Source organism: Muntiacus reevesi, chromosome 2 (assembly GCF_963930625.1).
Source record: "Muntiacus reevesi chromosome 2, mMunRee1.1, whole genome shotgun sequence".
In the NCBI taxonomy this organism is placed as follows: Eukaryota; Metazoa; Chordata; class Mammalia; order Artiodactyla; family Cervidae; genus Muntiacus; species Muntiacus reevesi.
The window spans coordinates 279,922,555-279,946,099 of NC_089250.1; the positions used below are offsets into that span (position 1 = coordinate 279,922,555).

At 41.2% G+C, this 23,545-nt stretch overlaps 1 protein-coding gene and 1 pseudogene across 2 annotated transcripts in view; one reads left to right on the top strand and one right to left on the bottom strand.

Moving 5' to 3' along the window:
- Positions 1-23,545, bottom strand: part of LOC136161790 (zinc finger protein 211-like) — a 52,559-nt gene that overhangs the window by 15,116 nt on the left and 13,898 nt on the right. The window lies entirely within an intron of this gene.
- LOC136161823 (brain acid soluble protein 1-like) lies at positions 20,023-20,703 on the top strand (annotated as a pseudogene).

Sequence of the window (23,545 nt, forward strand, 5' to 3'; positions counted from 1 at the left end):
TTCTCACATTTGTTTACCTCACAAAATGCCTCACTAATGAGAACTCTCTCATCCTCTACAAGTATGTCTGTGTGGCTGGAAACTATCTTACCTTCTCCCAAACTGTGATGACTTTCTCCACTGTGAAAAACAACCTCACACTCCTTACTGTTGTTCAGTTTCTTCCCAGTATTAGTGGCCTGTGGCTGAACTCCCATGATGGCCATGAAGTCATTCCCAATCTCCAAGTAGGTAGAGAAATTTCCTGCTGGGTGAACTGTGTAGGTCTTCAAGAATGAGGGTCTTTCAGTATTACATAGGAAAGGATTCTCTCTAACGTGCTGCTTCTGGTGCTGCTGAATGTTAGCAGTGAAATAGAATTCCTTCCCACAGGCCACACATGTGTATACTTTGTGCTCCCCATTTGCTCCTTGCTCTTCAGACAAGTGCAAAATGTCTCTTAAGACTGGGATACATATCACACAGGGTTGGGTCTTCTCAGGAGACAAACATGCCCTAGGAGTGCAAAACTGTAACACCCCTGCAGGTTTGATTTCTTCAGATGGTGTCTCTTTATCCTGGACTCCACGCCAAGAACCTGAAAACAAACAAGTGATGGTGAAGTTCCGGTTGGCTTTATTGGAGGGGATGATATCATGACAATTGTATATTTGCCACATGAAAGCAGCAGTGGGGACAAATGGGGAGCAGAAAGCATACACAGGTCCATGGAACCGTGTTCAGGATATGAAGTTGGGGTCAAACTGAGGAAGCAGGTGCTCTCTCCATGTCCAGGACACAAGGATCGGATGTGACCCAAGGCGAAAAGGCATGTTCTACAAATCACTCCTCTCTCAATGGATTTACCAGGACTACATCCTCTGTTGACCTGTGACACTGTGGAGAAGTATACTGTACATCCATGCCACTGAAAATCTAGCTGCAACATGTAGCTGGAGTTCAACAAACAGTAAAGCATACATGCATGTTTGAGGACATAAACAATTTTGCCACCAAGTAACACAGAAAACAATGTGAAGACCACATGAGGTTTACAGAGGTGGTGGGAGATGAATCCCAGGCTAGATCAGACTAAGAATGTAAAGCAGTAGAAACGACAAGTTGGCAGAATGTCAAGAATAGAGAAAGGCAAGAGAAGTCATTTGTAGCCACTGGCAGTGGCACCACAATACTCGTCAAAGGACAGAAGTCATATGTTCCTGGTATGACGAACAAAGACCTGATAACAAGTCCCTCCCCACTTGACACCCATCTTGGCCAGAGACGCTCCAAGCACTTCTGCAGAGACCAGAGTCACGTCCGTCCCATAAGGCCCAAGGACTCTCCATTCCCAGTTACCTGAGGCAAAATGATACAAGTCCTAACAGTTAGGACAAGAGGACAGCAAGGTGGCTCAGAGGAACTCAGCACCAATACCTGACATCAAATACTACAAAGAAAACATTTAAGTGATCTTTAAGTACTACAAAAAGTGTCCTGAAACTAACACAACATTGTAAACCAACCAAACTATAATATAAGGAGTTAAAATGAATAAATGAATAAACAATCTCTATTGGAGCCAGAGGAAAGGATGTACGGTGGATGGAGTATAAACTTTTTAAGACTTCGTATCCCCATATAAACATAACTGCTCTGGCAGAATCTAACTGATATAACTCTTTTGCAACTACTGAGCCTACTGAAGTTCTACAGTGTAGACCTACAAAGTCTACAGAGTTTGAATAGACAAAAGCTTCAAAACTACAATCAAATACTGCAGATATACTGGAATGATATTGGTAATTTTAAACAATTATGATTAATAAGCTAATTAATGTCTACTAATGGATAGGGTAGACAGCATTGAAACTAGGAAAGACAGTGTAAGCAGAGAGATTGGAATTTTAATAAAGGATCAAAATTAAATGCACAGGGGATTCCTTTTCACCACATCTTTACCAACATTATTTCTTGTGTTTTTCATAACAGACGTTATAATGTGTGATGCAGTATCGTCTTTTTGACTTGCATTTTCCCTACCATTTGTAATAGTGAGCATTTTTTTTATGTACAAGGTTCCCATTAGCATGTCTCCTTTGGAAAAATATCTTTTCATATCTAACAGATAACAACTGGTGTGAACTGGTCCACAGCAGTGAAAAAACGCCTATCCACTAGGCAACCATGGAACCTCACCTCAGTTAGGATATTTTTTAATTACGTAGGGATTTCCTGGTGGCCCAGCGATTACAATCCCACATTTTTCACTGCCAGAAGCCCAGGTCCGATCCCTGGTAAGGGAACTAAGATCCCACAAGACACAAACATATATTTATTCAAACTACCCATGAAGTCATATAGGATTATATGGAAATGGTCTTAAATCAGTTGTTAATACATAATACAAATTTAGAACCACTAAATAAAAAAATGGAGAGAAGCAAATATAGTTGGTAAGCTAACAAAGGAGAGAAAATAAAATCATACAAAATGCTCAATTAATACCAAAAAAGGAGTGGTAGACTAACACAGGAATGCAGAACAAGGGCAATTTTAGAAAATGGTAACAAACACGTTGGGTATTTATCAAACTATATCAATGTACTAAACATCGATAGTCTCAGTGTACCAATTAAGAGAGAGATTATCAGGGTGGATTCAGAAACAGGACTCAACCATATGTTGTCTAACCCCTTAGGGGGTTAGGACTCCCCTGGTGGTCCAGTGATAAAGAATCAGCGTTGCAATTCAGGGGACACTGGTTCAATCCATGGTCAGGAACCTAAAATCCCACATGCCACTGAGCAACTAAGCCCACATTCTGCAACTACTGACTCTGCACACTCCAGAGCCTGTGCGCCACAAAGAAGACCAAACACAGCCAAAATAAATCTTTAAGTAAATGAAATTTAAAACAACAAAATGCACTTTAAATAAAACCTGAATATACATTAAAGTAAAATGATAGAGATTAACAGAATTCAAGAAAATAAAAAGTGTTATTAACTATATTAATATCTAACCAGAGGCTTCCCTGGTGGCTCAGTGGTAAAGAATCCATCTGCCAACGCAGGAGACACAGGTTCAATCCCTGGTCTGGGAAGATCCCACGTGCGACAGTGCAACTAAGTCTGTGTGCCACAACTACACAGCCTCTGTTCTAGAGCTTAGGAGCCACAACCACTGAAGCCTGAATGCTTGAGAGCCTGTACTCTGAACAAGAAAAGCCACCGCAATGAGAAGTCTGTCCATCACAACTAGAGAGTACCCCCTCCTGCTGCAACTAGAAGAAAGCCTGCACAGCAATGAGGATCCAGCACAGCCAACTGGATATATGGACTTCTACAGACTACTAGTCTACTCCATCTAACAGCAGAATAATCTTAAGCTGACATGGAAAATTTATAAGACAGAGAACACCATGGGCCAAAAAACACACCTTAACAAATCTGAAACAACATAAATCAGACAATGTCTGTTCTCAGAGTATGGTGGAATTACACTACAACCAGTTACAGAAAGATAGCTGGCAAATAGCACAGCAATAAGAAATTAAACAACTCAAAGAAAACATGGGTTAAAGAAAAAATCTCAAGGTAAATTTTTAAGTATCTTGAAATAAACACAACACTTCTCAAAATAATGTGCATGTGGTGAAAGCAGTGGTTACAGGGCAATTTATAGCACTGAATGCATATAACAGAAAGAATTAAGATCTAAAAGCAATCACCTTAGGAAACTAGAAAAAGAGAAAACAAAATCCAAAGGAAGAAGAAATAATTTTTAAAAATCAAGATAAAAATCAACAAAGCCAAAGTTGGTTCCTTAAAATGATCAATAAAATAAAAAAGATTCTAGTCAAGTTAATCACAAAAATGAGACAGGGCATAAATTATTAGTATCAAAAATAAAAGAGGACTTCCTCAATGTTCCAGTATCTGTACTTCCACTGCAGGGGACAGTTTGATCCCTGGTTTGGAAATGAAAATTTCACATGCCTCGAAGCATAGCCAATAAAAAAGAAGAATTAAAGAAAGAGGAAAAACCACTGCAGAGACAATGCACATTAAACACATAATGAAATATATGGGCATTTTCAAGACCAAAAATGTGATTATCTAAATGAAATGGATTAGTTTTTTGAAATATACAGTCTATCACAACCCACACAACAATTCACAATCTAAATATGTAATACACCTGTTAAAATAACTGAATCAATAAGGAATAACCTTCCAAAACAGAATGTAATTGGCCCAGATTGGTTAACTGGTGAAATATGATAAACATTTCAAGAAGATATTCAATTCTCTACAACTCCTTTCAGAAGACAGAAACAGAGGGACTGCTTCCTATCTAATTCTAGAGGCCAACATTACTCTAATACCAAACCAAAAACGTGAAGAAAAAGTATACACTACTATCTCTGATGAACATAAATGCAAAAACACAAAGCATCAGTAAATTGATTCAAAAACTATATAAACATAATTATACATCATGACCAAGTGAGATTCATGAAAGGCACCTAAGGTTTATTTCACACCATATTACAAAATTATAGTAATCAAAACAGCATGCTAATAGCATAAAGATATATATCTACTCCAGTGAAATAGAATTGAGACTTTAGGTTGTAAATATCAATCCTCATATATATATGATCCAATAATTACTGACAAGAAGACCATGACCATTCAATAAAGAGAAGCTTTTTACCAAATAATGTTGGAAAAACTGGATAGCCACATGTACAAGAACAAAGAGTCTTATACCATATACAAAAAGGCATTCTAAATATATCAAAGGCAAAAATATAAGAGCTAAAATTACAAAATTCTTAGGGGGAAAAAAGGGAAAACTTTCAAAATGTTGGATTCAGCCATAAATTCTTGCCTATGACAACAAAGACAAAATCAACAAAAGAAAAAATAGACAAACTGGACTTGAAAAAAAAGAACAATTACCACTTTATACCTTAAATTACATCATATAATGTGTCAACTGAACCTCAAGAAAAGTTGGAGGAAAAAAAGAAAAAACTGAAAAACTTTTGTACATCAATAGACATTATAAAACTACAGAATAAATAGGAAGAAAAAATTTCAAAGCCAAGACATGGAAATAACCTAAATATCCATTGACAGATGAATGCATAAAGACAATAGTGTGCATGTATACGAAAGAACATTATTGAGTCATAAAAAAATAATTACATAATGTCATTTGCTGCAACATGCAAGGACTTAAGACATCATCATCCTAAGTGAAGCAAGTCAGAAATAGAAAAATACCATTTATCATTTATATATGGAATCTAAAATATCACACAAATGAATACATCTAAGAAACAGACTCACAGACATAGAGAACAGACTTAGGATTTCCAAGTGGGAGGCAGCTAAGCGAGGGAAGGATTGGGAGTGCAAACTAGTATATACAGGATGAATAAAGCACAAGGTCCTACTCTACAGCACAGAAAACTATATTATGTATCTTGTGATATACCATAAGGGAAAAGAAAAAGAAAAAGGATATACATACACGTAACTGAGTCACTTTACAGCAGACATGAGTGTGACATGCATAAATATGAGACACAAAGACTTTCAACTAGTTCCACAATCTCTACAGCAATCAAAATGCCTGCCAAGAAGAGACCAGAAGTCTACTGCCGGATGTTTGGTCTCCAAAGAATGTCTGGATTCCGAATTTTCAATGGTTGAACACTGTCATTAACACATGGTCTTCTGGGAAATGTAGTGTCAAGGCCTCAAGAAATGGCACCCCACACTAGAAGACCAACAAGAAAAGCTAAACCACTGAGGGGAGGAGCACTGATAAACTGCCTGTGTGGGGTAAGGGCTTCATCCCTCTTAGGTGGGTGGAAGATTCTGGACTGGAGGAAGGGCTTAAGACCATTTGTCTTTAATGCTACTGACCACTGAAGTGTCTGCACACGGCCTCACTCCTTAAAGCCAATCCAAGCTGACATCCACTGCTGGTAACTGGAAGCAAATAAACATTATCCTATTGATCTTGAAATCAACCCTGAATATTCACTGGAAGGACTGATGCTGAAGCTGAAGATCCAATACTTTGGCCACCTGATGCGAAAAGTCAACTCAGTGGAAAAGATTCCTGATGCTGGGAAAGACTGAAAGCAGGAGAAGGGGATGACAAAGGATGAGATGGTTGGATGGCATCACCAACTCGATGGACATGAGTTTGAGCAAGCTCCGGGAGCTGGTGATGGACAGGAAGGCCTGGCATGCTGCAGTCCATGGGGTCAATAACTCTTGACACCACTTAAGAGACTGAACAATTGCTCTTGAAATGCATACAGCCTGAAGTGTTAGTGATTTGGGGGAATTCCCTGGTGGTTCAGTGATTAGGATTTACTATGTTCGCTGCTGCCATGCAGGTGGGTTCAATCGGTATTCCAGGAAGTAAGATGCAGCAAGCCCCTTGTCCCAGTCAAAAAAAAGAAGAAAAAAAAAAGTTTGAATTTATTTTGCAAGCTTTGCTCAAGGACAGGAAAAATGTCAGAAAGGGCCCCTCTGAGACCAAGGAAGGGAACCTGTTACACATTTTTGCTCTCTGCAGCTGCAGCTCAAGTCTCAATAAAGCCTTGCCTTAAAAAAAAAAAAAAAAGCCAGCACGCTGACCGGGAATCTGGGCGTGCCCAATGAAGGTGGACAAGAGGAAAAGCACTGCTTTTGTACACCCAGGAAAGGCTCTCTTGCCTGCAGAATCTGTGCCCTACTCACTGAGAAACACCGGTGTGTAAACCGGGAACGCAGAATGGCTCTTCTCCTGCTCTCTGAACATCGCCTGCCCAACCAGTCGGATCCAACTATACCCTGCTCACATGGCCGATTTTTCACCTTTATCATAAGGCCTAATCAGTCAATGACTGCCTTCTTGCCCTGGCCTCAGCTGGTGATTGTTCTAATCTTTCGATCATAATTTCTTCACATTTACTGAAGTCTTGTCGCTGTACCCCACGTCCACCCTATCCAACTGGAGACTCAAAGAACACCATGTACACGTCTGACACCCTGTCTCCCTCCCCACAACAGACCCAGTCACACCACCGCCCCATGCTAATGGACACACCTTTCTTTTCAGTGGGAACAAACATTCATAATTTTAATGTGAATGATCCCATTTATCTATGTAAACTTCCCTGGGCTCAGAATCTATAATTATTCTTCGAATTTGTGGAGGGAGGGGTCTGCATCTCAGCTGAATAGCTTCCACAAGGACACACAGCTGCCAGGCCTTTGACGAGTGCTTACACTACACGAAACAGATGCACAGGCTTCTCTTCTGCACTTCCCAGCATGCACACCACCAACTGTGTCACAGCCATGAACTACCTACTCTGGCGTCTACAGCTTCACTGGGCCTCCAGCTCCACCTTCCCCGTTCACATCTCCTTGCAAACGCATTCCCTTTTGTGATCTTGTGCAGTGACAGCGGCACCAAACCAGCAAGCCACACATGGTCGCCCCAGATGGGACACTGGCCTCCACCACATGCTGTATGCAGTGGTTTGTTCCCAAGGTTCTGCCCATCTTTTTCATGAACCCACTTCAGGATATACTTTGCCCAAACTGTCCCAGTCACTATCCTGAGCACTGTGAGAGACCCTGAAGGACTAGGAATGTCCAAAGTGGACCTCTCCCTGTCTCCAGGCTCTTCCTCGTAATCCCCTCACCCATTACCCCACTGCTCCTTCTACCCACCAGAAAAATATAAATCACCAAATGACTGCTATTTAGCAAGATAATCAGCAAGAATTTGCCCACATCTTCTGGGGGCTGAACCTTGACAAACTTTAGTTCAAATGCTAAGGGCTCAAGGAATGACGACACCTCCCATAAAGCTTCAAGAACCCAACCCGAAGTCCTCTACTAAACAAAGCTGCTCACAGATGTGCATCTCCAGCTTGTAACACAATTGTGACTCAGTCCCTGATCTGAACACAACCAGTGCATCAAACTTGAAGTAACGTGGGCGATTGTCTTTCTAATCCCATCTGCCCTTACCTGATCATACAGGATCTCTGAGAACTGTGTGACTGTGTCTGGACCACACATCACAATTTTGGGCATCCGTATCACATGCCTGGCCCCCCAAAAATTCACTGCTTGTGAATTCTGTGCTGGGTCGGCACATCCGCTGTGTTTCCCCAACAAGTCTCACTTCTGTCACACACCTTTGTGCTATGGCACATGAGTTAGCAGATCCAGGCTGCATCGAAGGGTGTGAGCATTCAACCTTTCGTTGCACTGCCCCGGATTGTGCAGATAAACACTGATATTTAGAATACATTCTTGTGTAATAAATTGCTGGCATTACGAAAAGGTTTCTTTTATTTTTGAAGAACATTCTAAGAAGTTATGTATTGAAAGATGTGAAACCTGCAATTACAAAACTTAAAAATGACTAGGTAAATCATGATACACAAACAAAAAATGTGTATAATTATGATAAATGACATAATATACAGGAAGGGTCCAACACAGTCATTTATTTCATTTATATATATATTTGAAAATAGTTATTACTAAAGTAGACTAGGCCCTTGTATCAGTAATTACAATGTTGAAGATGAATTTAAAATGGCAGAAGGAAACTGATTTTAACGATGTACACAAAAATGTTTAAATGTACATACACAACTATACTATACAACCAGTAAACAATTTTTCAAACAAATTAGAAAAATCTATTCATAATAACTGTACTATGGTTTACTAGGTACATTCCTAAAACATTTTGCAGCTACTGGGCTTGTAAGGGGGAAAAGAATTCAATGCTGGGTTATAAGCAATGCTTCCCAACTCTACTTCAGCGACATTATGTTCGCAATTTGACACTGGTAATGGTGTGAATATTTTCACCAGGGAAACTGGCAAACACTACAAAACAGGGATTGATTTACTGTATAATTACATCCGAAGGTAACATATATTAATAAAGCAGACTTATCAAAAACATGTATAATGTATGTAGCCATTACATTATGTATTGTATAAAAATCGAGAACACAAACTTTCAGCATCCCGAATTACAATTCCATGCAGGAAAAAAAGTCACTCACATTCATGAATGAGTGAAATCTAACATGTCTTTGTTATCTCCTTGCTTTCCTAATGTCAAAATAAGAGAAAATAGCCTAATCTCACAAAACACAAGTTGGCAAAAGTACGAATAGAAATCTAACAAAACAAGACACACAGGTAAAAAACAGACACATGAAAAACAAAAATCTAACATCAAGAATCCTGAGAAAGAGAATCACCAGCGGTCCAGTGGCTAGGATTCCCCATGTCCACATCACAGGACATGGTTTAGATCGCTGCTTGGGGGGAACTAAGATCCCACATGCCACATGGCACAGTTAAGTAAATAAATAATCTGAGAAAAATGTAATTAAAATCATAATGATTTTTTAATACAGAGGTTTTGGTCTTCATGGGAGGGGCCACCTTGCATTCCTGTTAGTTTTAAAGCTGGGTTGATCAAGTGTGGGTCTCAGAAAGTGAGGACAAATTCATACTAATAATCATTATTTTACTAAGCAACATTTTTCTGGAGGGGTAGGAGGAAAAGTGAGGAGATGAGTAAAGGGGTAAAGGAAGAAGAGCTTTAGAGATTACACCATGTGAGGGCCACACTGGACATTTGCAGGCCTTCAGTGTCCCTCACACGGCCCAAAACAGTGAGTAGGTCAACCACATAACAGGGGAACAGGGACATCTTGAGGTGGGTATGTAAAGATGAACAAGACTTGGGAAACCAATCACTGCAGAGTGGTGAGGCCAGTGTCGAATCTGGAGAAACGCCAGTGAGTCAGTCCAGAGTCCCTAGCTTGGCACTGTGGTTCTATCAAGAACTTCCCAAGTGGGAGGGTGTCGGTGGGAGATGTGCTGGAACCCCTTACGGTGACGGAGCTGCCAGCGTGCACAGCTCACGGCCAGGATACAGGAACTGGAGTCCCTGCTCTGCGGAGCAAAAGAAAAGCCAGCAGACATGTGCAGTGTAACCACTCTCATGAAAGGTCTGGCAGTAGTGAGCTCCTCTGAAGTCCTTCTAACTCTCTGAGTTGGACAGCCCTTCTTTCTAAAATGGCAATGAGAGGGATGAAATCACAGCATTGGTTTGGCTGGGTAGATGAATGGAGTCATCCACAGCAAAGTCATCAATGTTGGTTCTCAGAGAAAAGATAACCCTGACCATCAGCATGGGTTGGGATGTAAGCACGGCTCATGGGGTGCGGGCAGAGGGAGCAGAAGTGTCAGGATGGACAAGGTGTTCTTTCAGTCCTCAAACCTGGTGGGCGTAGAGCAGGGGAGGAGTGAAGTCACCAGATTCTCCAAATGCCTGAACCAGGCAATGTGGCATTCAATCTCAGATCCTGATCCCTGCAACAGGGATCATAAAACAGATGGCACGGCATCTCTGTGCCTCAGTTTCTGCTCTAGAAAGGGCCCCTTTGCTAACAGGTTCTGCCCACTGTCGCCGCCTCAGACTTCTCTGACACCACTGCCAGCTGCACTTGCAGAGTGTACAAAGCCCTTTCTTCAGTGTGACCTTGCTGACGTTTAACCAGGTGGCAACTTCAGTGAAAGACTCACCACACTCCTGGCTTTCATGCGGCTTTTCTCCAGCGTGGGTTTTCCAGTGTGTGCGGAGGAGCTGTCTTTGCTTAAAGGCTTTCCCACATTCACTGCACGCAAAAGGCCTTTCTCCAGTATGAAGTCTGTGATGATCATAGAGACTGGTTTGACTAGTAAAAGACTGGCCACATTCACTGCAGATATAAGGCCTTTCTTAAGTGTGAACTCGGTGATGACGAAGAAGGCTCGAGCAGCTAATAAAATGCTTCCCACATTCACTGCACTCATAAGGCCTTTTTCCAGTGTGAACTCTGATGATCACAAAGGCTCCTCCCAGCAGTAAAAGATTTCCCACATTCACTGCACTCATAAGGTTTTTCTCCACTGTGAACTCTCTGATGATACCGGAGGCCGCTCATAGCAACAAAAGATTTCCCATTCACTGCACTCATAAGGCCTTTCTCTGCTGTGAACTCTCTGATGACGAAGAAGGCTCGAACTACTAGTAAAACATTTTCCACATTCACTGCATTTATAAGGCCTTTCTCCAGTGTGAACTCTCTGATGATCACGAAGGCTCAACCTAGCAATAAAAGATTTCCCACATTCACTTCACTCATAAGGCCTTTCTCCACTGTGAACTCTCTGATGATGAAGAAGGCTCAAGCTACTAGTAAAACATTTTCCACATTCACTCCAATTAAAAGGCCTTTCTCCAGTGTCAACTCTCTGGGGACACTGGTGGTTCAGCCTAACAGTTAAAGATTTCTCACATTTATTACACTCATAAGCCTCTTCTCCAGCATGAAACTTCTTATGGGCACTGAGATGTGCCTTTTGGCGAAAGAATTCCCCACATTCACTGCATTCAAAATCCCTTACTTCATTGTGAACTCTCCAATGATTACAAAGGTTTGATCTACTTGTAAAAGATTTCCCACATTTATTGCACTCATAAGGCTTTTCTCCAGTGTGAACATTCATATGTGCACTTGGTTGTTCATTTCGGCTAAAGAACTTCCCACGGGAACTGCACTCAAAAGGTCTTTCTCCACTGTGGATTCTCTGATGATTAGAAAGGATGGACCAAGTAGTGAATGACTTTCCACATTCACTGCACTCATAAGGCCTTTCTCCACTGTGAACTCTCAGATGATAATAGAGACCAGAGCTAGTAGTAAGAGCTTTCCCACATTTGCTGCACTCGTAAGGGTTTTCTCCAGTGTGAAGTCTTTCATGTGCAAGGAAATTGGATTTGCGGGCAAAAAATTTTCCACATTGGTTGCACTGATATGGCTTTTCTCCAGTGTGAATTCTCTGATGTTCCATTAAGTTCCACTTTTGAATGAAGGATTTATTACATTCCTTGCACTCATAAGGCTTTTCTCCAGTGTGGATTCTTCTATGGGCAATGAGGTATTTCCTTTGGCTAAAGGATTTTCCACATTCACTGCAGTCATAAAGCATCACTCCACAGTTAAATCTCTGATGTGCAAGGAAACAGGACTTGTGGCTAAATAATTTTCCACAATGGCTGTATTCATAACACGTTTCTCTGGCATGACCTTTTTGATGCTGAATGAGGCTATTTCTTTGGGTGCTGGCTTTTTCACATGTATTGAACTTACAAACCCCTTCACTAGTGAGGACCTACCCATCCTGAACAAGTATGTCTGTGTGGCTGGAGACTATCTTGCCTTCTCCCCAGCTCTGATGACTTTTTCCACTGTGAAAAACAGCTTCACATTTCTTACTATTGTTTAGTTTCTTCCTGGTATTAGTGGCCTGTGGCTGAGCTCCCATATTTGCCATGAAGTCATTGCCAAGTTCCATGAAGGTAGAGAGATTCCCTGATGCAAGAACTGTGCAATTCTTCAAAAATGAGGGTCTGTCCATGATACATTGTAAGGGATTCTCTCCAATGTGCTGCTTCTGGTGCTGCTGAGTATTTGCAGTGAAATAGAACTGTTTCCCACATGACCCACATGTGTATGCTTTCTGCCTGCTATTTGTTCCTTGCTCTTCAGTCAAATGCAAAATGTCTCTCAAACCTGGGATGCACATCTTACAAAACTGGACCTTCTCAGGAGACAAACCTGCCCTGGGAGTCCTAATCTGTGACACTCCTTCTACAGATTCGCTCTGTTCAGAAGGTGTCTCCTCATCCTGAACTCCACGCCAAGTACCTGAAAACAAAGAAGTTGACAGTGAAGTTCACGTTGACTTTACTGGAGGAAGGGAACGCCATCATAATCCTATATCTGACACATGAAAGAATCACTCCACAGGACTGTGTTCAGGAAATGGAGTTGGGATAAAACTGAGAAGCAGATGCTCTCACCAAGTGCAGGACTGAAGGACTGGATGTGGCCCAAGGAGAAAGGCGTCTTCTACAATTCACTCCTCTGTCAATGGCTTTTACCAGGAACACATCTCCTCAACCTGTGACACTGTAAGGAAGTAGATCTCCAAGCCTCAGAAAATCTGACTGTGATTTTTTTTTCTTGTGATGAGCACTTTTAAGATCTACTCTTTTAGAATTTTCTTTTTTCTCTTTATTCATTTACTCATTTATGACTTCGCTTGGTGGTTGTTGCTGGTCTCAGGCTTTCTCTAGTTTCGGCAAGCGGGGGCTAGTCTCTAGTTGTGTTGGATGGGCTTCTTACTGCAATAGCTTCTTTTGTGGCAGAGCACAAGCTCTAGGCAGGAACGCTTCAGTAGTTGCAACAGGCAGACTCTGTAACTGCTGCACTTGGGCTTAGCTGCTCCACAGCATGTGTGCAGCAATGCTGTACCAGGGATCAAACCCCTGTCTCCTGCATTACCAGGCGGATTCCTAACCAGGAGACCACCAGGGACGCCCTCTTTGGGAAATTTCTAAATATTCAACACAGTCATGCTAACTAGAGTCACTACGCTGTGCCTTATATCCCGAGGACTTACTCACCTTATAATTAGAAGTGTGTAACTTCTGACATCCTTCATTCATTTCATCTGCCCACCTTGCTCTGGTCTGGCAGTTACTAATCCTTTGTCTGTATCTGTTTGGTGTTGGTGTTATTGTTTTAAAGATTCAACATGTAAGCATAACCATCCAGTACAGGTAAATGTGGAACAACCTGAGTTCTGAATGCTTGAGTCCACTTTTACAAGAACACTTTTCAATAAATATACACAGAATCATATGCTCTGTGCAGCTGGATGAACCCACAAACGGGAAGACTTCAGAATCAGAGGACTGACTATGGGCCTCTAGACTTCAGTGTATTTGGAGGATCCTGGGTCCAGTCCTCAGTGGACATAGTGGGACAGTGCATTTGTCTTTCCCTGATTTATTTCACTTAGCATAATGCTCTCCAGGTCAATTTATGCAACTGCAAATGGCAATACAGCCATCTTTTTTATGGTTATGTAATACTGAATAATATTCCATATATATTTCATTTTTGTTATCCACTCATCCATCAATGGACACAGGTTGTTTCCATCTCTCGAATATTATAAATAAGCTACAACAGACATAAGGCACAGATACTGTTTTTGAAATGATGATTTTACTCCCTCTGCATAAATACACAAAGGTGGAATTGATGGACCATATCTAAGTTCTTTTTTAATTCTGTAAGCAGTCTCCATAATCTTTACTATAGTGGCTGCAATAATATATATTCCTACCCACGGACAGTAAAGAATCTGCCTGCAATGCAGGAGACCCAGGTTTAACTCCAGGGTTGGGAAGATCCTCTGGAGAAGGGAAAGGCTACCCACTCCAGCATTCGGGCCTGGAGAATTCCATGGGCACAGGAGCCAGGAGGGCTACAGTCCATGGTGTTGCAAAGAGTCAGACCTGACTGAGTGACTAACAATGTTGCTTTCACCAACTGTGCACAAGGGGTCTGTTTGCTCTACAAGTTTACCAACATTTATTTTTTTGTCCTTTTTATAACAGACATTGTAACGTGTATGAGGTGGTATCTCATTGTGTTTCTGACGTGCATTTTCCCAACCATTCATGATACTGAGCATCTTTTCATGTAGCTGCTTCCCATACATATATGTAACCCTAACCCTAACCCTAACAACAGCAACTGTGTACCCCATTATGCATTTTTAAAACACCCATATATGTATGTTTATATAACATTAAAACAAATGAGAACAATTATAAAATGGAGCAGAGAAAGAAATTAGGGATTTTTTTAAATTATAAAGTATTCAAACTACCAAGGAAGCCATACAGCGTCATATCAAAGTGGACTACAATCAGATGTAAATACATAGTGCAAACTCCAGCGCAATTACATTAAAGAAAAATGAAAGGAAAAAAGTATATGTGATATGCTAACAAAGAAGAGAAAAGGCGATCATACAAAATTCTCAATTAACAAATGAAAGAGTGGACAACAAACATAGGAAAAAGAATAAAGGCAATGGTAACAAAATGGTAACAAATTCATTAGATATTTATTCAACTATATGACTATATTAAACATCGATAGTCTCAATACACCAATGAAAAAAGACATTATCAGAGTGAATTCAGAAAGAGTAGTCAAGTACATACTCCCTCCAAAAAACCCACTTTAAATATGAACATGCAGGAATTCCCGAGCAGTCTAGTGCTTAGGACTCAGCACTGTCACTGCTTCAGCTGGGGTTCAATCCCCAGTCAAGGAACTAAGACATTGCAAGCTGCGGCATGTCCAAAAAACAAACAAAAGCACCCACCAATACATGATTTTATCAAGAGATGCAAAAAAAAAAAAAGTATCTGGCCAAATCCAATACCCACTCATGATAAAAATCTCCCTCTCCTAGCTATCTAAAAATAGAAAAATTCTTTAACTTGAAAATCAAAATAAAACCCTACCGGTATCATCATACTTACTAGACAAAAACTAGAAACTTTACCACTAAGTTGAAGAATGAAAGGATGTTCCATTTTACAACTCCCTTTCAACTTTGTAAGTCATAACTAATGCAATGAGAAAAGAAAGTTATATAAAAGTTATACTGATAGGGAGTGAAAGAATAAAACTGCCTTCATTCTCAGATGGCATAACCAGCTATATAACAACAAAATATACACCAAAAAAAAAAAAAAAAAAAATCCTAGAATTCAGAAGCAATTACAGCAAGGTTTCAGGATACAAGAATACTATACAAAAGTCAGTTATTACTTTCCTAGACATCAACAATAAACAAGTGAAGTTTGAAATTAAAAACACAATGTGCTAAGTTACTTTAGTCATGTCTGACTCTTCGTTACCCTATGGACCATAAACTGCCAAGCTGGTCTGTCCATGGGATTCTCCAGGCAAGAATATTGGAGTGGGTTGCCATTTCCTTCTCCAGGGGATTGTACCAGAATCCCTAACATCTCCTGAACTGGCAGGCAGGTTCTTTGCCACTAGCACCGCCTGAGAAGTCCCCAAAAAACACAATACCATGTATATTGACACCCACTGAAAGAATGGAGAGAGAAAGGAAAAAATAGTTATATATCTACCAAGACATGTACAAGATCTACATGAGGGAAATGATAAAAACTCTGATGAAGAAATCAAAGAACTAAATAAATGAAAAGATATTTCACATTCCTAGTGTGTCAAAGATGTTTCACATTCCACTTTTATCAAGATGTCAGTTACACCCACCTTCACCTATGAATTCAATGTAATCCAAATCAAATCCCCAGGAAGTTATTAAGAGGATATAAATAAACTGATTTAGGTCATACCTGAATGGTCTAGTGGTTTTCCCTACTTTCTGCAATTTAAGTCTGAATTTGGCAATAAGGAGTTCATGATCTGAGCCACAGTCAGCTCCCAGTCTTGTTTTTGCTGACTGTATAGAGCTTCTCCATCTTTGGCTGCAGAGAATATAATCAATCTGATTTCAGTACTGACCATCTGGTTATGTCCATGTGTAGAGTCGTCTCTTGTGTTGTTGCAACAGGGTGTTTGCTATGACTAGTGCATTCTCTTGGCAAAACCATGTTAGTCTTTGCCCTGCTTCATTTTGTACTCCAAAGCCAAATTTGCCTGTTACTCCAGGTATCTCTTGACTTCCTACTTTTGCATTCCAGTCCCCTATAATGAACAGGACATCTTTTTGGGTGTCAGTTCTAGAAGATCTTGTAGGTCTTCATAGAACCATTCAACTTCAGCTTCTTCACCATTAGTGATTGGGGCATAGACTTGGATAACTGTGATATTGAATGGTTTGCCTTGGAAACGAACCACTAGACCATTCTGGTATGACCTAAATCAAATCCCTTACGATTATATAGTGGAAGTGACAAATAGATTCAAGGGATTAAATCTGATAGAATGCCTGAAGAACTATGAACAGAGGTTTGTGACATTGTACAGGAGGCAGTGATCAAGACCATCTCCGAGAAAAAGAAATGCACAAAGGCAAAATGGTTGTCTGAAGAGGCCTTACAAACAGCTGAAAAAAGAAGAGAAGCTAAAAGCAAAGGAGAAAAGGAAAGACAAAACTATTTGAATGCAGAGTTCCAAAGAATAGCAGAGAGAGATAAGAAAGCCTTCCTAAGTGATCAATGCAAAGAAATAGAGGAAAACAATCGAATGGGAAAGACTTTAGAGATCTCTTCAAGAAAATCAGATACACCAAGGGAACATTTCATACAAAGATGGGCACAATAAAGGACAGAAATGGTATGAACCTAAAAGAAGCAGAAGATATTACGAAGAGGTGGCAAGAATACAAAGAAGAACTGTACAAAAAAGATCTTCATGACCCAGATAACCATGATGGTGTGATCACTCACCTAGAGTCGGACATCCTGGAATGTGAAGTCAAGTAGGCCTTAGGAAGCATCACTACGAACAAAGCTAGTGGAGGTGACAGAATTCTAGCTGAACTATTTCAAATCCTGAAAGATGATGCTGTGAAAGCACTGCACTCAATATGCCAGCAAATTTGGAAAACTCAGCAGTGGCCACAGGACTGGAAAAGGTCAGTTTTCATTCCAATCCCAAAGAAAGGCAATGCCAAAGAAAGTTCAAACTACCATACAAACGCACTCATCTCACACGCTAACAAGTAATGTTCAAAATTCTCCAAGCCAGGCTTCAACAGTACGTGAACCATGAACTTTCAGATATTCCAGTTAGATTTAGAAAAGGGAGAGGAACCAGAGATCAAATTGCCAACATCCTTGGATCATCGAAGAAGCAAGAGAGTTCCAGAAAAACATCTATTTCTGCTTTAGTGACTACACCAAAGCCTCTGACTGTGTGGATCACAACAAACTGTGCAAAAATTCTTCAAGAGATGGGAATACCAGACCACCTGACCTGCCTCCTGAGAAATCTGTATGTGGGTCAAGAAGCAACAGCCAAAACTGGACATGGAACAAGACTGGTTGTTCCAAATAGGGCAAGGAGTACGTCAAGGCTGTATATTGTCACCCTGCTAATTTAAGTTATATGTAGACTATGTCACGCAAAATGCCAGGCTGGATGAAGCACAAGCTGGAATCAAGATTGTCAGGAGAAATATCAATAACTTCAGATATGCAGATCACACCACCCTTATGGCAGAAAGCGAAGAACTAGAGAGCTTCTTGATGAAAGTGAAAGAGGAGAGAGAAAAAGTTGGCTTAAAGCTCAATATTCAGAAAACTAAGATCATGGCATCTGGTCCCAGCACTTCACGGCAAACAGATGGGGAAACAGTGGAAACAGTGACAGACTTTATTTTTCTGGGCTCCATAATCACTGCAGATGGTGACTGCAGCCATGAAATTAAAAGATACTTGCTCCTTGGAAGAAAAGCTATGACCAACCTACACAGCATATTAAAAAGCAGAGACATTACTTTGCCAACAAAAGTCCATCTAGCCAAAGATATGGTTTTTCCAGTAGTCACGTATGGATGTGAGAGTTGGACTACAAAGAAAGCTGAGCGCCAAAGAATTGATGCTTTTGAACTGTGGTGTTGGAGAAAACTCTTGAGAGTCCCTTGGACTGCAAGGAGATCCAACCAGTCCATCCTAAAGGAAATCAGTCCTGAATATTCGTTAGAAGGACTGATGCTAAAGCTAAAACTCCAATACTTTGGCCACGTGATGGGAAGAACTGACTCACTGGAAAAGACCCTGATGCTGGGCAAGGTTGAGGGCAGGAGAAGGGGATGACAGAGGATGAGATGGTTGGATGGCGTCAACGACTCAATTTACATGAGTTTGAGCAAGCTCACTAGACACCTCATTAAAGGCAAAGATATACAGACAACAAGTTAGTGTGTACACGGATGAAAGAAACTGCAAATTAAATGCAAAAGGCTATGCCAATACATTAATATATCTATAAAACAGCCAAAATCCAAACACTGACAACAGCAAATGCTGGTAAAGGTGTGAAGCAACAGGAATTTTACTCAATGCCAACTGGAATGCTTAGTGGTAGAGTCCACTTTGTATATCCACACAAACACCTTGACACAGAAACTTACAGTAGCTTTATTCATAACTTTCAAAATTTGGAAGTAGTCAAGAAGTCCTTCAGTAGATGAATGGATAAACATGATACACCCAGAGAAGAGAAATATTATTCAGAGTTAAACTGCAACAAACTACTCAAATCATGAAAAGACAAGCAAAAAACTTAAAATACTTACGATTATGAGAAAGCCAATATGAAAAGGCTACATACTGCATGATTCCAAAGGTATGACATTCTTGAAAAGGGGAAACTAATGAGACAGTAAAATAACAATCAGGGGATACCAAAGAGTAAGGGGGAAGAAGGAATGGACAGGTGGAGCCCAGAGAATTTTTAGTTGAAAATTGAAAACATTCTGTATGATACTATAATGGTGAATATCTGTCATTAAGCATTTATCAAAGCCCATAGAATGGAAAATATCAAGAGTGGACCCTAACACGAACTCAGATTTTGAGTGATAACGATGTGTTCATGTAGGTTCATCAATTTTAACACTCAGATGGGGACTTCCTTAGTGGTACAGTACTAAGATTTCACATGCCCTGGAACAACTAAGCCCAAAAGCCACAACTACTGAACCTGTGATCCACAAGTAAAGCGCCCATCTACTTCAACAAAAGATTCCACATGATGCAAAAATCCCACATGATACAACTAAGACCCAATGCAGCCGAAATAAATACACAGTTAAACAAATAAACATTTTATTTAAAAAGAACAAAGTTGGAGGGCAGTAGCGGCAGCGGCGAGGGCGGCAGCGGCAGCAGCGCGACAGCTCGCTCCTCTCTCCGGGCTCCCCGCCGTCGAGCCGGGGAGAGCGCCTCCCGCCTAGCGGCCAGGCACCCGGCCGGACGACGCCCAGCGACCCGGGCCCCGCCGCGGCACCACGATCACCTCGGGGCGGCCACAGGCACCCAGACCCGAACTCCAAGATGGGAGGCAAACTGAGCAAGAAGAAGAAGGGATACAATGTGAACGATGAGAAGGCCAAGGACAAAGACAAGAAGGCCGAGGGAGCCGGCACAGAAAAGGAGGGAACCCCGAAGGAGAATGAGACCCCGGCGGCTGTCGAGACCCCAGAGGTGAAGGAAGGCAAAGAGGAGAAGCCAGAGAAGGATGCCCAGGACGACAACAAGCCCGAAGACAAGGAAGGCGAGAAAGACGCAGAGGCGGCCAAGGAAGACGCCCCGAAGGCAGAGCCTGAGCCGACGGAGGGGGCCGAGGGCAACCGGAGCCCCCCAAAGATGCTGAGCAGTAGCCGGCGGCCGCCTCCGGCCCCTCCGCGGGCGGCGACGCCCCCAAAGCTTCGGAGGCCGAGGCGGCGGAGCCCGCGGCGCCCACCATGGATGACGAGAGCAAGGAGGGAGGGGACCCCACAAAGACTGAGGCTCCCGCCGCTCCTGCCGCACAGGAGATGAAAAGTGACGGGGCCCCAGCTTCAGACTCAAAACCCAGCAGCACCGATGCTGCCCCATCCTCCAAGGAGACGCCGGCAGCCACGGAAGCGACGAGTTCCACGCCCAAGGCTCAGGCCCCCGCAGACGAGGTCAAACCTGCCGAGACCCCGGCAGCTAAATCCAATCAAACCGTAGCAGTGAAAGAGTAACAAAGGACAGCCTATGAGGAAAAAAAAAAAATAATACAGCTTAACGACGACCTGTCTCTCTTGTCTCTCTCTCTGTCTCTCTCTCTCCTATACTAACTTGTTTCCAATCGGAAGTAATCATATGTATTGCCCAAGAATAAGGCTGTGGTCCCATCAAAGGGAGGGAGAGGGTGGGGAGAATCCAAATAGTATTTTTGTGGGGAAATATCTAATTATACCTTCAGTCAACTCTACCAATCAGCCCTGGATCTTCAAGATCAATGTCTGAAAGTGCAGTACATCTTTTGTACCTGAACTGCTATCACATGCGCTCCTGCCGCTAAAGACCTGAACATCTTGTCTTTCTGCAAGGGGCGGGAGGTGGGGAGTGATTCTGCCCTCAGGGCTGTACCAAGGCAATCAGTTTATGAAAGCAGTATTTTCTGTTTTCTTTTTCATTTACAGCCTTTCTTATTTTGATATTTTTTTAATGTTGTGGATGAATGCCAACTTTCAGACAGCCCACCGTAGCCTGTCCACATGTATCTTGATGCCAATACTCCATTTTTCCTCCCCCGGTCTTTTTGGGAATAACAAACATTCTCTCATCCTACTTAGCCTCCCTAGGTTTCTCATGACGAGTTAATGCATGTCCGTGGTTGGGTGCACCTGTAGTTCTGTTTATTGGTCAGTGGAAATGAAAAAAAAATTTAAAAAAGTCTGCGTTCATTGCAGTTCCAGTTTTCTCTTCCATTCTGTGTCACAGACACCAAAACACCACTCATTGGAAAATGGAAAACATAAAAATTAAAAAAAAAAAAAAAATGTACAATGGATGCATTGAAATTATATGTAATTGTATAAATGGTGCAACAGTAATAAAGTTAAACAATTAAAATGAAAAAAATAAATAAATTAAAAAGAACAAAGTTTAAGGACCCACAACACATGAATCCGAAATTCTTACAAGGCTAGAGAAAGCAAAACAGTGTACTACTGACATAAAAACATATATATTCTAATGGAATAAAACAGAGACTAACGAGTCTAAATATCAACCCTCAAATATGTAATCCAATACTAACAAGAGGACCATTACCATTCAGTGAAGACAGTCTTCTCAACAAATGGTGCTAGGAAAACTGGATACCCACATGTACAACAATGAAAATAGAACCTTATCTAATACCATATACAAAAATTCACTCAAAGTATACCAAATATCTAACCTTAAGAGATAAAATTACAAATTCATAGGAAAAAACATACAAGACAAACTGGGCCTCATAAAAAGGAACAATTTCGGTTGCATACCTTTAACTTATACAGTATCATGTGTCAATAATACCTCAAGAAAGCTGTGGGGAAAAGAGAAAAAAATGAAAAGTTTTGTACATCAAAGGACACTATAAACACAGTAAAAAAAGAAACCATAGGTTGGGAGAAAGCATTTCCAAAACACAAATACAAAAATGGATTCATATCAGACTTCTCTGATAGTAGAGTGGATCGGAATCCACCTGCCAACGCAGGGGACACAGGCTCACTCCTTGGTCTGGGAAGGCTGCACATGTAAGTAAATAAGCCTGTGCACCACAACTGCCGAAGCCCACACATCCAAGGGCCCCCGCAGGGCAACTCCTGCGCCCGGTGCTGCAACTACTGAGACAGCCTCTTTCACGTGGCGAAAGAGAAGCCACCCTAAAGAGAAGCCTGTGCACAGCAACGAAGACCCAGCGCAACCAAATAAATAAATAAATTGTAAAGGACTGATATTCACAATCTATGGATAAATTTGTAATTCAAAAACAACTGAAAAGCCAACCAGATTAATAAATTTAAAAAAGACTTGAGTAGATATTTTTTAAAGATATACAAATGACCAATAAGCACACCATGAGCGATGTAACCAAAATGGGAAAAGACACCACTTCACATCCATTAGGATGGCAATGATTAAAAGAAAATAACAAGGACTTCCCTGGTGGTCCAGTTGCTGAAACTCAAGGCTCCCAAGGCAGGGGCCCCGGTTTCCATCCCAGGTCAGGGAACTAGATTCCACATGCCACAACTAAGACTTCACATGCTGTAATTAAAGATGGCACATGCTGCAACAAAGACTGAAGATCAACGATCTGAAGTGCCACAAGTAAGACCCAGGGCAGCCAAAAGAATAAATAAATACTATAAATAAAAAACAAAACACAAAAAAGAAAAACCTTGCACTCATACCTTCAATTCCCTAATATGTAAAAAAAAAAAAAAAGACTGCATACTGCCAATACAGGTGGCAGATATTCAATCCCTGGTCATCACTTGTCAGGGAAATAACATCCTGCATGTCCCTTGGGGAGACCAAAACAAAAGAACAGAAAATAACAGATGCTGGCATGGATATAAAGAAATTGGAACCTTGAAAAAAGATCTTGCAGAAACATCTCATGGTCTGTTTCAGTAGTAACCATGTCAGTAACAACACTGTTGCAGAGTCAGGCACAAAAAGAATGTCAGGTATAGGAATGGAGTAAAACTTGGGTACCATTCACTTCACTTGGCCAAAAAGAGGGCAAACAAGGAGAAATAAATCAGGCTGATGGAAGACTACTGACCCTGACAGTTTCTCAAGGCAAGAAAAAAGCAAAAACAAATAAATGGGACCTAATCACACACAGTCATGTACAGATGTTCCCACAGTCATGTACAGATGTGAGACTTGGGCCATAAAGAAGGCTGAGAGCTTAAGAATTGATGCTTTCAAACTCTAGTACTGGAGAATACTCTTGAGAGTCCCTTAGACAGCAAAGAGATCAAACTAGTCAATCCTAAAAGGAATCAACCCTGAATATTCATTGGAAGGACTGATGCTGAAG